Source organism: Gymnoscopelus braueri (genome assembly GCF_963280865.1).
Source record: "Gymnoscopelus braueri genome assembly, chromosome: 7".
NCBI lineage: Eukaryota > Metazoa > Chordata > Actinopteri > Myctophiformes > Myctophidae > Gymnoscopelus > Gymnoscopelus braueri.
The window spans coordinates 489,784-494,539 of record NC_137608.1 but is presented as its reverse complement, the minus strand read 5'-3'; the positions used below and the strand labels follow the sequence as shown (position 1 = coordinate 494,539).

General features: G+C 41.4%; 1 long non-coding RNA gene across 1 annotated transcript; it reads right to left on the bottom strand.

The window, feature by feature from the left end:
* Positions 1 to 564: 564 nt before the first annotated feature.
* On the bottom strand, positions 565 to 4,465 carry LOC308088173. The gene is made up of 4 exons (XR_013933423.1): positions 4,420 to 4,465; positions 3,793 to 3,884; positions 3,187 to 3,270; positions 565 to 1,494 (listed from the first exon to the last, which is right to left on the bottom strand). It is a non-coding gene; the product is annotated as an uncharacterized lncRNA (long non-coding RNA).
* Positions 4,466 to 4,756: the final 291 nt, after the last annotated feature.

The following is a 4,756-nucleotide window of genomic DNA, read 5'->3' as shown; positions in this document are numbered from 1 at the left end:
TCGATACGACCTGTAACCATATTTGAAGTCCAAACATCACTTGCATATTATGTCAGGATATTGTATTGATACGACCTGTAACCATATTTGAAGTCCAAACACCACTTGCATATTATGTCAGGTTATTGTATTGATACGGCCTGTAACCATGGCCGATCTACTTTGAAGATAAATATTAAGCTAAAAATGACAACAAAAAATCACTTTCAAATGAGCAATATTTATTTTTTAACAGAGCTGGGGCCAAGACCTCCAAAACACACACACACCTCAAAACTCTTCTCCACACACACACCTCAAACTCTCCCTCTCTCCACACACGCACTTCAAAACTCCCTCTCCACACAACTAGGAACAAGGTAGGAACGACGGGTCAAGATTGGGCAGAAGTCTCTGGAGAACTGAACTGACTTTTTAAACGGAACGGGGTGTGAGTGATGCTAAAAAAATATTAAAATAAACATCCACACACACACACACACACACACACACACACACACACACACACACACACACACACACACACACACACACACACACACACACACACTACCCTAAACTGTTCACAACTGTACTCCTAAAAACAGTATTAAAATAAAAACATCCACACACACCACCGTTAACTGTGCACAACTGTACTCCGAAGCTTTTGAAAGGGTGCATAAATGTTTCGTGTTCCAGTTCAGTTCCCCATAGCTTTGTTTGATTGGCTCAGCATCAGATTTGAACCAGAAACATAATGACACCTTCACGTGTTTCCAGTCCAAATCTGCCGCTAAGCCAATCAAACAAAGTAAACTGAACTGGAACCATTTATACTCCCTTCCAAAAGCTTAGGAGTCCAGTAGCCTATACACAAATCCACAGAGCGCTGCCCTGTAGGTGGCGCAGCCATTGCTGCGGTGTCAGACTCGGTGTCAGTCAGCTGCAGTCACTGACGTTACTCTTGAGTCTTTTACCTGCTTTTTACTAACTTTTACTAACTTTTACTAACACTAACTTTACAAAGATGTATAGTTATTTAGTAATTAAACCAAGCAGGTAAAGAGTAACGTCAACAGACGGACAGAACCGCAACAGCTGCTGACTGAGTCTGACACCGCAGCAATGGCGCGCTACCTACAGGGCAGCGCTCCGTGGATTAGTGTATAACTAAAAGGCTTTACACTCCAGTGTCGCCTTCTTCCTTCTCACTCTCCTGCAGATAGTGATGCTTGCCCTCTGCAGCAGGGGGGTTTGTCTGGTGAAGAGTTCGTAGTTTGTGCGAACACGGTTGGACTTCGGCTCCACACACTTCCTTCGGTTTTCATCCAGGGCAGTTTGACATGAAGCCATTATTTTGGACAGCCGTCCGGCGCGCCACTTTGGTGAAGTTATTTTAAAGGCAGTCTTGTCTTCATCACTCTCGACAAAGTTCGCGTCCGCACCACTGAGGTAGTCCAAGTCCTCTCTCTCTCCTCCCTTCTGCCCAATCTTGACCCGTTTCTTGAAAAGCTGTGTAACAGATGAGAAGAGGAGGTTAGACTTTTAAAGCGATCAACAAAACTAAATAAGTAAATACAGTATGAGGGTTATATTATGGCTAGCTCTAGTCCCGAGCATTAGAAAGTTCTCGCTAACCTCTGGACCAGGAACAGTGCATTTTCCATTGACTGTAAAATGAACAGGTGTACATTATGACAAGGGCTCCCAAGCTTTTCAGGCTGTGACCCCCCTTCATAATATTTGAACTGGGGACCCCCCACCCTGACAAGCACTTGGAATTTTAGGAGTTGAGGCATTACATTTAGTTGACACGGTTCCACAGATAAATGTTGTGAAAATAGCTGATCTACAAACTCACAACTTGAGGACGTCCTCAGAGTTACTACAGGGGGTCCGCCAAATCTTTGTTTGATATGATTTTTTTTTTTACATTAACCACTTGAACCCTAGCATCCCTTTTCTGAGGAGAACTTTAGCCAGAAAAAAGAAAGTTTATCTGAAACACAATTTTATACAATATAGAGGGGGTCCCTGCTTCAACTCTCTCTCAGCTTGGCCTGAAAACGTTGAAGACCCCTGCGTTAAACAGTGTGTTGGTTTGTTTACTGTCGAATGAGAAAACAATGTTGCACTAAAGTAATTAAAAGGTCCCCGACCCCCAGTTTGGGAACCATTGAGAGTAGGATCACTACACTTGAGAAAACCTAAGTATGATTTTGATATTCACTGAAACAAGGCAGTTTTATGATGCTGAAAGCCTATTGTCTATGGTGGGAAGCCTTTTATAACCCCACCTTTTGTGTAAAATGCACTTTTTGGCCAGGAAATAAAACGTCCTGACAGAAAAGCTTTGATTCACTCAAGTGTGCCACCGATCTGGACTGGACAATAAAAAAATGCTATGACAGATCTGTAGAATAGGCTTAAAGGTAGGGTAAGTGATTTGCTTTGGTTAAAATAAGTGTTAAATAGCTCTATATTGTGATAGTACTCATTGCTATAGAGTGTTTGTTCAGTAACAGGAGTCTCCTTGTCTCTCCACCTCTTTATTAAACAGAAAATACATTTTCGTTTCAGTTCAATTTTATCCAACCAGGACAGAGAACTCAATCAGGATACAGATTAGGATACAGATTAAACAAGTGAAATGTGAAATGGAAGTGATGACACTAAGAAATGAGCAGACAAAATTGGAACTGGAACACTATACAAATTAAGCTAAAAAATGTGTACTTTCTCCTGATTGGCTGAGATTTTGACACCTACCGAAAAATGTATTTTCTGTTTATTAAAGAGCTGGAGAGACAGGGAGACATCTGTTACTGAAAAAACACTCTATAGCAATGATTACTATCAGAATATAGTATTTTAACCTTTTAACAAAATACTTTTAGTTTTAAACAAAAAATATCACTTACCCTACCTTTAAGATCAGAAACCCATGTTTTTGTTTTGGCGAGTAGTGAAACTAGTATATTGTTTATTTTTTACTACTAATATAGCTCTGGACCAGAGCTATATTATGGCAGCTACACAACCCAAGCTATAAACATTTGGACTGTATGACCCCTCTGCTTTGTCTCCTCCAGTGTATTTCTCAGTAATTACCACCTCACTGTTATATCCCTTACATAAAAAAGGTAATTGATAATTCACGTGATCAATAAAATGCAACAGTAATAGAGCAGGGCAATAACTCACCCGATCTTTCCTGCTGGTAAGGGTCTTTATCCAGTTCCATCTTCTGAGCGGCTTTGATGTTCTCATAAGCCCTGTTGCAGGCTCCTAGTGAATGAAAATTACAACACAAATACCAAGTTATGAACTCTAAATGTATTATAGTAAGGCATCTCAAAAGGATAGTGATCACAGATAGTTTACATTTTGTCTGCTCAAAGAAATGAGCAGACAAAATGTAAACTGGCAAACAAAATGGGGGTACTCTCCTGATGAACATTTATTTTCTGTTTATTTGAGAGCAAGAAGAGACCCCTGTTATTTAGCAAACACTATAGAAATTACCATTTGAATAGAAAACTTACCTTTTTAACAAAAACAACAATATAACATTTTGCAATATTAGATGGTTAGTGTGCCATCTGTTATCTTTAACAGTGTCAAATCAACACTAATCTACAATGTAGGTATTTAGCAGACGCTTTTTATCCAGAGCGACTTGCAGTAAGCAAGGTAACGCATACATAGAAAATACCTCACGATCACAGGTAAGCAGCAGGTCATCCAATTGTTAAAATTACAAGCAATTTAAGGACATAAGTCCCCAAATTAACGTGATATCAGACTTACTTCTGACTAGGCTGGTGGTCCACTGGGGCTCTGAGTCGTGAATAGCCTGCATCACAGCCTGGGTCACCACCTCATTGTGAGCAGTACGGAAGCTGTGGAAAATCACACTTTTAAGATACCCCTCATTAAGCATAATATAATTTTTTTCCTAAAATGTTTATCCCACGATTTTGGAACCCCATTTTTTACACCCAGTGCCAATTGTCTATGTAATCCTGGGCACTACCTTCCCTCTGCCAACCTAGGGAGGCCAGGGCCGAGCTCATGCCTCCTTCAATGCATGAGAGCCAACTGACCTTCTTATCACCTGACAGGGGAGAGTTTCCCTGGTTGGACGTAGCGCGTGGAAGGAACACGTTATTCCAACCAGTTCCTTTCCCCTCCATCAGGCGCCCCTGGCCAGGGGGAGGCAGTATAGAGACCAGGATTACTGCATGTTTTTGTGAGGGTATCTACCCTAGGAGACACGGGGAGAACATGCAAACTCCACACAGAGAGGCCCTTTCGCCAACCCCACCTAGGGTATGGGCACTGATATTTTCAGCATAACATGATACAAAAGTGTTATGTTATTTCACAAACAGAGGCATTTCAGAGGTGGGGGGGGGGGGGGGGGTGGGAACATACCTGTCCTCCGGCTGGACCTGCCATCTCTCTCCGAGGCTTCTATAGATTTAACGGACGGTGGTCTGTAGGGACATTAATACAGTGGTGTCAGTCTAACTGTACTTTTCAGCCCTGACCCCCCAAAATAATCATATTTGAACTGGGGAACCCACCCTGACAAGCACTTGGAATTGTAGGCATTACATTTAGTTTGACTCGGTTCCACAGATAAATATTGTGAAAATATCCGAACTACAAGCTCACAACGCCTAGCACTGCTAGGCGTGAGCTTGTAGATCGGCTGATTTCACAATATTTGCCTATTTTTTACATAATATTTGGCCAATTTTGTATTAAA